General features: G+C 46.5%; 1 protein-coding gene across 2 annotated transcripts in view; it reads right to left on the reverse strand.

The window, feature by feature from the left end:
* The window catches only part of NMI (N-myc and STAT interactor), a 22,278-nt gene extending 13,103 nt beyond the window's left edge, over positions 1–9,175 (reverse strand). The window contains exon 1 of one of the 2 annotated variants that reach the window (XM_034786248.1): positions 9,157–9,175. The gene's annotated coding sequence lies outside the window, so the exon portion shown is untranslated. Of the gene's footprint in view, positions 1–1,531; positions 1,702–9,156 lie in introns of those variants that run through there. The other variant, XM_034786247.1, reaches the window with a different exon arrangement.
* Between the last annotated feature and the right edge of the window lie 3,026 nt (positions 9,176–12,201).

A 12,201-nucleotide genomic window follows, 5' to 3' on the forward strand; every position in this document is an offset into this window, starting at 1 on the left:
GAGTCTGGTGGCACCTTAAAGACTAACAGATTTATTTGGGCATAAGCTTTCGGGAGTAAAAAGCTCACTTCTTCGGATGCATCTGAAGAAGTGAGGTTTTTACTCCCGAAAGCTTATGCCCAAATAAATCTGTTAGTCTTTAAGGTGCCACCAGACTCCTTGTTGTTTTTGTAGATACAGACTAACACGGCTACCCCCGATACTTCTCTCTGAACAGTTTTCCAACCAGTTTTGCACTCACCTTATAGCAACTCCATCTAGGTTGTATTTCCCTAGTTTGTTTATGAGACAGTCATGCAAGACAGTATCAAAAGCTTTACTAAAATCAAGATATACCACATCTACCACTGCCCTCCTATCCACAAGGCTTGTTACCCTGTCAAAGAAAGCTATCAGGTTGGTTTGACATGATTTGTTCTTGACAAATCCATGCTGACTGTTAACTTATCACCTTATTATCTTCTAGATGTTTGCAAATTGGTTGCTTAATAATTTGCTCATTATCTTTCTGGGTACAAAAGTCAAGCTGACTGGTCTGTAATTCCCCGGGTCGTCTTTATTTCCCTTTTTATAGATTTGGCACTATATTTGTCCTTTTCCAGTCTTCTGGAATCTCTCCCATCTTCCATGACTTTTCAAAGATGGCTAATGGCTCAAATATCTCCTCAGTCAGCTCCTTGAGTATTCTAGGATGCATTTCATCAGGCCCTGGTGACTTGAAGACATCTAATTTGTCCAAGTAATTTTTAGCTTGTTCTTTCCCTTTTTTTAGCCTCTGATCCTACCTCATTTTCATTGGCATTCATTATGTTAGACGTCCAATCACCACCAATCTTCTTGGTGAAAAACGAAACAAAGAAATCATTAAACACCTCTGCCATTTCCACATTTTCTGTTACTGTTTTTTCCCCCTCATTGAGTAATAAACCTATCCTGTCCTTGGTCTTCCTCTTGCTTCTAATGTATTTGTAGAATGTTTTCTTGTTACCCTTTACGTCTCTAGCTAGTTTAATCTCGTTTTGTGTCTCGGCCTTTCTAATTTTATCTCTACATACTTGTGTTGTTTGTTTATATTTATCCTTTGCACTTTACAAGCCACCAAAATCTCTTTATACCTACTCTTTAAAACCTTGGTGACTGTGATTATTTACCATCATGTGTGTTCCGTGTTCAGTCAATAACCAAGAGGTGTTTTTCAGAGGGACAGCATCACACCCAGTCCCTGGTGTGCATGCGCCTCTACAACCCGCCCTTACGAAGCCAGCTTGGAATTTGCGCTCGCATCCTTCCCTGGCCTTAGCCGCTGCCTGGCCCATGAAGACCCAGCTCTTTAAGGGAACCCAAACCAGACAGGGTACGCGCTGCAGCCCCCTGCCCGGTCTGCCAGCACCGGCAGAGCCCCGGCTCCCGGCTGCCATCACACTGCGCGCTGACTTTCAGTTTCGCTTTCGGAGCGGAGGCCGGGGGCTAGGGAGGGGGCGGCTGCGGCGCGGAGCAGCGTGCCCACCCAGCCCGCCCAGGCTGCACTTACAGGGGTGGGGGGCGGCGAGACAGGCGCTGCTGTGCGTGGATCGGGTCCCCCGGCGCGCTCCAGCCCCCGGGCCCGTGGAATAGCTGGCGAGCAGGCAGCAGCACTAGCGGCCGCAGCTGGTCTCCACTTCCCGGCAATGACGTGGCAGGGAGGTGTTTGCAGGGCAGCCTGCCCGCAATGACGCCTCCCCTCCGCCCAGCCCCAGCGCGCCAGCGCAGGGGGATTGCAGGGGCTGGGCTCTCAGCCGTCAGCGTCCCCACCCCTCGGGCAGCGGCTTCCCTCCCCCGGCGCGCTGGAAAATTACTCTCTGCCCAGCCCCGGGGAGCCTTGTGCCGCGCTCCGGAAACAGACTCCAGTGGGAACCAGCCGCTGTGGTCGGGGTGGCCCTGTTTTACCCAGTCAGTGCACAAGCGTCCTGCGGGCAGACGCCGCACCCTATGGGGTCGGCTCCCTTTTCCAGCCATGCTGGCTCTCATCCAGCGCTGGCACTGTAAGGCACCCTGCTCCCATGTTATGGGCATCAGAGCTCCTGCCAGCCCAGCTCTGTATGTTATCCACCTGGATCCAGCACTCCAGAATACTTTCTGGTGCTGCTGCCCCTCAGGTGGTCCCTTCTAGCACCTCTCCCCCATCTGGATTCCTGCTCCGTTTCCACACTAGCATATTGCAGGACGTAAGGAAGGACTACCGCACACTAGAAGCAGTGGTGGATTAGCCACCGTGCCAAAGTGGCCCATGCCCAGGGCACCCGGCCAATTGGGGGGTGGAAAAATTGGCACGCCTGCGCCCCAACCTGTTCTGCCCACCCGGCGCTTCTGTCAGAGAGTGAGGTCGGGGTGCAGGGGCTTGCTCAGCCTGCCTGGCACTTCTGCCAGGGAGCGGGACAAGACCCCGTGCCCTGACCCCACTCCCTGGCAGGAGCACCAGGCAGGCAGAGCGGAGCAAGCCCCAGCGCCCCAACCCCACTCCCTGGCAGAAGCGCCAGGTGGGCAGAGCGGGTTGGGGTGCAGGGGTGCCCCCAATTGGCCAGGGCCCCCGGCACGGGCCATGTTGGCCCAGTGGCTAATCCGCCCCTGCTTCTAGATGCTCTGTGCCAACATGAGAGTTTTCCCGTTGGCATAATAAAACCACCTCTGCCAGAGGTGATAGCATCAGTGGGAGAAGCTCTGCTGAGGTAGCACTGTCCACACTGGCACTTAGGTCAGTGTAACTTACATTGCTTGGGGGAGGGGGATACTTATTCACACCCCTGAATGACATAAATTACGCTGACATAATCTGTAGTACACCTCTACCCCGATATAACGCTGTCCTCGGGAGCCAAAAAATCTTACTGCGTTATAGGTGAAACCACGTTATATCGAACTTGCTTTGATCCACCGGATTGCGCAGCCCTCCCCCCCCCGGAACACTGCTTTACCGCGTTATATCCAAATTTGTGTTCTATCGGGTCACATTATATTGGGATAGAGGTGTATACACGAGCCCTAAGATTGGGAGTAGACTGGGAATGGAGCAATCCAATAGAAGGTCCATGGCTATGCAGAGCTAATTGCCACACAGCAAAGAGGTATGCATTGTAGTTGTAGCCGTGTTGGTCCCAGGATATTAGAGAGTTAAGGTGGGTGATATAATATCTTTTATTGGACCAGCTTCTGTTGGTGAGAAAAACAAGCTTTTGATCCACAGACATAGGCACTAACTCCATGGGTGCTCCAGGACTCAGCACCCACCAGCCACACAGCAATCAGTTGCTCGGCGGGCCCCACCAAAAAGCTGTTTGGTGGCACCAGTGGGCAGGAGGCACTGGGGGGAGGGTTGGGAAGAGGCAGGAGGAGGGTGGGGCCTCAGGGCAGAATAGGAGTGGAGCACCCCCCAGAAAGAAGAAAATTGGCATCTATGCACACAGAGCTCTTCCTCACAGCTGGGAAAGGTACTCCCAGCATCACAGCAAAATGCAAGGTAAAAGAGATTTTTTTAGCATAAGTAGTTAGCATATATTGTAAGGGAGCATTCATGGGAGAGTGACCTGCTAGGGTTGCAGCAAGTATTCTAGGCCATGGCACGTGGCTGTGAGAGAGGCTGCATGCCCCCCACCCTACCCCATAGAGTGGGAATAGATTCTTTCCCCCAAGTCCTGTGTAATCCCCTGCACAAAGAATGTTTACCTGAGCTGTGTGCATAGTGAGTGGATTTAACCCGTAGTGCATAGTCAATCCACTCGTTTGAAAATATTACTTGTAAATTGTAAATGGAGCTGGTATGTGTGACTCTGGAAAGAACCTTACGTAGATAAAGGGAAGAGTGAGGAGGTGATAACATGTAGCTTAGATACAGGGCCGGCTCCAGGGTTTTGGCCGCCCCAAGCAGCCAAAAAAAAAAAAAAGCCGCGATCGCGATCTGCGGCGGCAATTCGGCGGGAGGTCCTTTGCTCCCAGCGGGAGTGAGGGACCGTCCGCCAAATTGCCACCGAATACCTGGACGTGCCGCCCCTCTCCGGAGCGGCCGCCCCAAGCACCTGCTTGCCAGGCTGGTGCCTGGAGCCGGCCCTGCTTAGATACAAAGACTTATGAAAATCTGAAAATTTCCCTGACAAGCCTGGATTGATGGTGAATTGGTTCTTCAGCATGATGAACCCTCTTGATATATCTAAAAATTAGAGGTGGAAAAGACACATTCGATATTTCAGATGAATGTTGTCCCTTCCTGTTGCTGGACAGTCCCAGGATTAGGGGTGGGGGGCTCAAAGGTGCTTATAAGTGCTTAAAAGGACCTTTGCACTCAGCTCCCACCCCCCGCCACTGAGCTGTGCCCAGTACAGCTTCACCACAGCTCAGGATCTGGATCACTGTTGTAACACTGCACCCCATATTTTCACAGGGATATTATTATGATAGGATTATGGCATAATTATGATGCATTTTGTACAAGATAAGTCATGAGGTGTCATTGAAAAAGTTATGATTTGCTGAATATGATTATCTTATCTGTATGAATGTATCATTTTTGTATCTGAAGTTATGAATATTGCTTAGGGATCTGTATCTCAAATGGGCTTACTCTGGAAAACACCCACAACCAGCCTTTCAGGTACAACAATGAAGAAACCAGATGTGGCTGAGGGCCCATCAGCAAAGACAATGAACTGTGGAATAGTTTAACCTTCCTATGGGCATTTTGGCCAGTCTGTAAGCAATGGCTGCTATAACACTGCAAGGACATGACCAGGCCACATGATTCTGGATTCCATCTTGGGATGTCTATATTTTTCCATAAACCAATCTGGGAGCCAAGTTTTGAAACAAAGGGTTCCTGCCGTATGCTAAAGCTATATAAGGCAGGGAGTGACATCATCTGTTGTTCTTCACTCCCCACACAAGGAGACTCCTGGGGAATAAAGACTGAACTGGGGGAAATGCTGGACCCAGGCTAAAGGGATTTCTAGCCTGTGTATAAAAGACCTGGGGATTCTAAGCTGTAAAAGCAAGTGCACCTTGCCCCTTAAAAATCTGTAGCCTGCCTGTACCATCAATTAGGGTGAAAATCAGATTGGATATGAATTAGCAATCTAGTATATTAAGTTTATCTTGCGTTTTTGTTTATTTACTAGGTAATCTGCTTTGATCTGTTTGCTATCACTTATAATCACTTAAAATATATCTTTTGTAGTTAATAAACTTGTTTTTGCTTTATCCGAATCAGTGATTTTGGTGTGATGTGTGTGGGTATCTTAGCTCAGAGGAGCTGTTGTATATTCCTCTCCACATTGTGGGGGAGGTGAACTGGATAATACATTCATACAGGTTGGGGTTTGGACCAGGGCAGGACAGTACTGCTCTGGGGTCCTAGGCTGGAAAGCTGGGAGTGATTTTGGCTGTAGCCTCCCTATTGTTGGTTCACATACAGTGGCTGGTCAGAGAGCCTGCATGTAACTGCAGCTGGGTGTATCTCTATCTGTGTGGATGCTGATGGAAGTGTAAGACCGGAAGCATGTCTGTAGCTTGTCACAGCAGCACAGTGTGAGAGGGAGCCCAGGCTGGTGAGTCAGAGGGCTCAGTGGTACCCCAGTTCCAGGTGGCACCCCGGGGGGAACCCGTCACAACAGTAATTAAAGATCCCAGGGCAGTTTTGGAGAAGTAAAGTTTTCTGATATTCATCTTCAATTTATCCTTTTTTCACTTTAATTCTTGTCAGACCAGACAAATATATCTGAGTGGGAGAATCTAACTGTACTTTGGTGCCAGATACCTCTCTCCTATAATACAAAGCATGATTGGAAGGATCCATTTTCCACCCCAAAATGGTTATGACTTAAACAGTCAATACTGATTTGCATTATTTATAGGAAAGTTTCTGTCAAGGCTCCTTCCCCACTCTGAACTTTAGGGTACAGATGTGGGGGCCTGCATGAAAACTTCTAAGCTTAACTACCAGCTTAGATCTGGTTTTGCTGCCACCACTCCCAAGTGCTAATTCCCTTCCCTGGATAGCCTTGAGAGACTTCTTCACCAATTTCCTGCTGAACACCGATCCAAACCCTTGGATCTTAACACAAGGAGAATTTAACCATTCCCCCTCCTTTCCCTCACCAGTTCCTGGTGAGTCCAGATCCAACCCCTTGAATCTTAAAACAAGGAAAAATCAATCAGGTTCTTAAAAAGAAGGCTTTTAATTAAAGAAAGAAAGGTAAAAATCATCTCTGTAAAATCAGGATGGAAAATAACTTTACAGGGTAATCAAACTTAAAGAGCCCAGAGGAACCCCCTCTAGCCTTAGGTTCAAAGTACAGCAAACAGAGTTAAACACTCTAGCAAAAGAAACATTTACAAGTTGAGAAAACAAAGATAAAACTAACACGCCTTGCCTGGCTGTTACTTACAAGTTTGAAATATGAGAGAGACTTGTTCAGAAAGATTTGGGGAGCATGGATTGATGTCTGGTCCCTCTTAGTCCCAAGAGCGAACAACCCCCAAAACAAAGAGCACAAACAAAAGCCTTCCCCCCACCAAGATTTGAAAGTATCTTGTCCCCTTATTGGTTCTTTGGGTCAGGTGTCAGCCAGGTTACCTGAGCTTCTTAATCCTTTACAGGTAAAAGGATTTTGGTGTCTCTGGCCAGGAGGGATTATAGTATTGTACACAGGAGGGCTGTTACCCTTCCCTTTTAGTTATGACAGCTTCTGAAATATGTCCTAACAGTTTTGGAATGTTTCAGTTCCATTCTGACTAAGGTCCCGGAACATTACTGTGTGGAACTACTGTGAGTTAGTCCAGCAGCCCCAGCACAACTACTAGAAAGAAAACAATGAAGTAAATAGAATTTAAGAGATGCAATATTTCGTTTGAGCCAAATCCTGGTTCTTTGGCTACAAATCAGACCACTCCCTGAGCCACACAAAGAAACATTGTTTCCACAGAAAGTTTCCGTAGTTTCTTAGTATTAGTTATTTAGTTTCCAGATAGAAGAACAAATTTTAGCAGTAACACCAAAACACACACTGGGGGCTGCATTAGCAAATTGCAGTGAGCTCAAGAGCTACATCTATGTGCATATAAATATCCATAATTTTTTTTAAAATGAGCTCCAACCCAGAGGTTGCTTTTGCTTTTGTCTTTCTTGCCAAATGGAGAGAATTTGCTTGTTGTTTGAATTCACAAGTTAAAAAACCTACCGCTGAACTGTGTTGTCCCCAGCCTGCAGTTACGGGGATACAGCAGTCAATGTACTTAATTTAGAACTCTGAAGTGCATGCATTGCCTTTTGAATCCTGAATTATGGGATTCTAAAGCTATAATTATAAAAATATTTGCTTTTGGTCTCCTGCTCCTGCCAAATATTATAGTCAGCAGGATTTCCTTGTGCCTCTGCTGACTGCACCCATTGTCCAGGAAGTACTTCTTAGGATAGTGTCTCAACCAAGTGCTCCATGATAGGTTCAGTTTTCTCCCAATTGCCTCTCACAAGAAGTCAGGAAGCTGTTTCCCTTCAGAAATATAACACAGTCCTTTTTGCCCCCAAAAACATGTAAGACTCATTTGGTTTCATTAAAAGCAAAGTGTAGCAAGAAAAGAGAAAATTAGATTTTAAAAATGACATGCATATCTTAGCTAGTCTTAAACTCCACAACTGGAGACTCCAATGTCCATAGTCTACACAGGTATCCTTTTGGGCCAGTTACAACATAAAAGTGAGAACTTGCATTTCTAGAGAGCACAGCTTTTCTCTCCAGTTTTTCTTTTTCTTCTTGACCCTTTTGACAGACCACAAGTCACAGAACCTAGACTCTGGTCTCTAAGCATGTATCACAGGTTGTTCTTTCTCTCTAGTTTCTCTCTTTTCCCCTGACCCATTCAAGAAGAAGCCTGTCTACACTGCAATCAGACACCGGCGCCTAACCCAGGCCAGCTGCCTGGGACTTGTGGGGCTACAGCATGCAGGGCTGTTTAATTGCGGTGTAGATGTTCAGGCTCAGGCTGCAAGAATCCTGCTACCTTGCAGAGTTCTAGAGCAGGGGTGGGCAAACTATTTGGCCCAAGGGCCACATCAGGATGCGAAACTGTATGGAGGGCTGGGTAGGGAAGGCTGTGCACCACAAACAGCCTGGCCCCCATCACCTATCCGACCTCTCCCACTTTCCACCCCCTGACTGCCGCCCTCAGAACACTCCACCCATCCAACCGCCCCCACTCCTTGTCCCTGACCGCCCCCTCCCAGGTCCCCTGCCCCTAACTGCCCCTGGGACCCCACCCCTATCCAATCCCCGCTGTTCCCCATCCCCTGCCTTCCCTGAACCTCTGCCCCATCCAACCCCCCCCCCCGTCCCCTGACTGCCCCCAGGACTTTCTGCCCCATATCCAAGCCCCTGGCCCCCTTACCATGCCACTCAGAGCAGCATGTTTGGACCCGCGCCTCCCGGGTTATTCTCAGCCCAAGATTATTTATTTAAGTTTTTAAAAAAATTGAATCTGTTTCTATAAACATTTCCAGTAATTCTTTTTCCCAGTGGGTTGGCAACAACTGTCTTGCATCAGTCTGTGGGATTATGTTCAGCATGGAGTAATATTCAAGAAGTGAGATTTATGTGAAATTTACCTTCCAAGGAAGAATGATTCATTCAACACTGTTCACTTTACTAGATTTCTCTGTCTCTGTACTGATCTGATGAGCTGCCAAGTGCTCAGAACCCTATTTACTTCACTGGGAGTTCAGGCTAGAAGCATATGTGTACAGTCCCTTAAAATCTGCAGCAGGAAGCCAGGCTGGAGTGATCTCACAGTTCAGGGTAACTTTGTCTGTATTCCCTCCTTGTGGTCCACCAAGGGCACCCAATCTAGGCTCCTCAGCCAATGCCTGTCTTGGGTCGATACTAGCATCTCTCTCTCTCTCCCTCCTGACTGGGTTTTTGCAGGCTACACAGTTCCATGCATACACTGTGATATTCCCAGCAAGCCAATCTGCCTAAACAGGCCAGTGTCTGCACTTTGCTTTCTCTCCAGAGGCTAGGAACAGCGTAATTGCCCGCAATTATAAGTTATAAGCAAGCACATTTCTTCTTAAGGTGAAAGAATGACAGAGAAAACATATTTGAACAATAAAATAACTGACCCGCATGCTAAAAAGCTCACCAGAGCTCACCCCATCTCCAGCCTCAGGATCTGGTAGGTGTCAGTCCTTCAAAATCCTTCAAACCACTTGGTTTTCCTTGTGGTCACCAGTTCATAACTGTCTCAGAACCAGAACAAAGGCTGGGCAGAGCAGCCATTTCTTTATACAGCTCAGGCCTTTGATCTTGGCCTTTGGTAACAGGTAATCACCAGAGAAAGACCCTCTCCTCAGAGCATGGCTTCAAAAGGCTGGGTTTTTGTATAACCAGAGTTGGGTAATTTTTAACTACTCTGCAGGGAATCCCCAGGAAATCCACTTCACACTTATTGTCCCTTCTTGTCCAGCACATTTTTAATATTCACATTAGTCCTTTGTACTCCCAGGCCTTATATCACATCTCTCCCTCCCTTTGTCTCTGCCCCGAGACTTGAGGTTACATGCAATCCCAGCCCACAATAATACATAGTTTTTCATTTAATACAATGGACCCAAAAGATACTTAAACTTAATTCAGTAAGGTCTCCCAAGGCAGGAAATTGCCTCATCTGTCAGAAGGGGAACTGGGAAAAGTGCTAAGAGAAGCTCTATAGTGAAACAGGGAGAGGCAGAATTATATGACCCGATCTTTGACTGAATTTGAATCCTTCCTGTGCCATCAGACATTGCTTAGGGCATGTACAAAACTCTGACATCCCTGTCTATTCTGAGCCACTCTTTGCATGACCTCTATGTTAAGGAAATTTTCCCTTTCTGAGCCCTGGTCTACCCTACAGAGTTAGATTAACACAAGGCATCTTACATTGACCTAACTATGTAAATGTCTACACTACAATTTAGCTCCCGCTGATATAACGCACCCACTACACCAACTTAATAACTCCACCTCAATGAGAAGCATGGAGTTAATGTCAATGTAGTTAGGTCGACACAGTGTAAACACTGTGTTGCTTATACCAACTGTTACTGGCTTTCAGAAGCTGTCCCACAACTGCCCCACAGTTCAATCGGAGCTCCTGGTGAGGATGCTCACTACTGACACAAGGAACAAAATGTAGACATGCACAAGCAAATAAATTGTGTAGTGTAGACATGCCCTGAGTAGTGTTTGATGGAGGGATTCTTTTGATCAGCACCTTTACTCTGTTCCTCCAGCTGCCCATTGACATGGCAGATTCTCTGGCTTTATTCTTAATATATGTCCCAGATATTTCCATCTTCTTTTCTGCATATCTTTAGAGATAAGAGGTTGTTGAACTCTGATGAATGTGGGCATTTGTTATAAATTCATTCTATTTAATACCTAGTATTTTCCTACAGCATTTGCTTTTGAAGACATTTAGACATCTCTTTTTAACTTTTGGTGGACATGATCGGTATTCCGAACAAACATTTCTTAGAGCTACTCCTTCCACAACTCCTTCTACATTATTGTGCTTGTTTGTTAGTTTTTAAAAGAACCCACTGCATGGAGGAAATGGTTTGGGGGGTTTTTAAATCAAAATTGAAGAAACAAAAAGGATGGGCAGTAATAACAACCTCTAGTGTTGCTTAGTATGCACTAAGTGGTATTCATGTCTTAACTCACTGCTTAGATGTTAACAGTGAAAAAACACCCCCCACACATGGGCCCAGACAGGGAGCGGAGGAGGCGCGCCAACGCCACCTCCCCAGCCAGGCTCTTGCAGGCAGCTGCTGTGCTGCACAGAGGCAGTGACCCAGAGCGGCCACCCTCACCCAGCAGGAGAAGTGGCTCCATCCTGCCCCCGCTGCTCCCCACCCAGGCTCCGCTGCTGGGGAGAGGGATTGAGCAAGCTGGAAATGTGGCAGGGGGAGGCACAGCGTTAGAAGGACAGAGCCCTCTCCCCCCAACAGGCTTTGTGGTCACACCCTGCATGTCTGTGTATAGCCATAGCCCTTGTCCAGCAGCTGTAACCCCAGCAGCCTGTCAGCAAACACCAGCCACACTCTGGCTTCCAGAAGCCTTGATTACTCCTTGAAGGGGACCCCAACACACTCCCAGTCCCAGATTTTTCTGCACTGTCCAGCCCTCTCATGGACAGCCTAGATATAGTAGGTCCTTTGTCCCACTAAATGGTTCATTATACAACAGTTTGCCACCTAAAATGGAGTTACCCACACAGTTCACAACACTGGATTAGTTTCAATTAAAGAATAAAACAAGTTTATTTAACTACAAAAAGAGAGATTTTAAGTGAATACAAGTATGAGGCATTAAAGTCAGAAATGGTTACAAGAAAAATAAAGATAAAACATTTTCTAACCTTAACTAACTAGACTTGATTCAACTTTGCTTTATGCTAGCAATGTCTTGACCATTATTTCAGTTTAGGCCTCAGGCCTCATACCGGGCCTCTGATACCAAGGGTTTATGTCTCAGGGCCTCATCTTACTATATGGGTGCATTCCATCACAAAGATATAAAGGCAACAGCTGTGATAACATCAGAATCACTAAGTATGTGTGAATAGAATCACTAAGAATGGAACTCAGTGACATGCACTCTGAAGTTATACGTTCATTGTCCATGCTTTGTATAAGATGCTTCTTTTTTTAATTTATAGAGCACCAAAGATAATCATTGACTGTATGCTTTCTGGACCTTGTAGGTCTTCAGAATCTTTTTGAAGATGATATTTTTGCATGTAGTAATTTTTACTAGGAGGCTGTTGAAGCATAATGGGTGGCATGAAAGAACGCACAATGCTGGGAGCTGGCAAAGAAAGCAAAGAGACCACAGAAGCATGGGAGGAATGTAGGTAGTTTGTTGATGAATACTGTATAAAGCTGGAATTAAAATAGGCAGAGTGGCCTTGAATGGACAAAAGTTAAAAATAAGAAATACTGTAAAAATACCATTTGAAAAGACACAGTCTGCCAATGATCTCAACAACACCAAGCAAAATTCCGTTAAAACACACAAAGAGGAGGAGATCCAGTCAGCAATCAAGTCACGAAGGGAAAACAGTGAGAGCTTAACACAGGCCCAGAATATAGCAGTAATATTAACTGCTTTCTCTTTTCCAATGTTTAATGAGGAAAACTGG

The sequence above is a fragment of the Trachemys scripta genome, chromosome 11 (assembly GCF_013100865.1).
Source record: "Trachemys scripta elegans isolate TJP31775 chromosome 11, CAS_Tse_1.0, whole genome shotgun sequence".
Taxonomy (NCBI): domain Eukaryota; kingdom Metazoa; phylum Chordata; order Testudines; family Emydidae; genus Trachemys; species Trachemys scripta.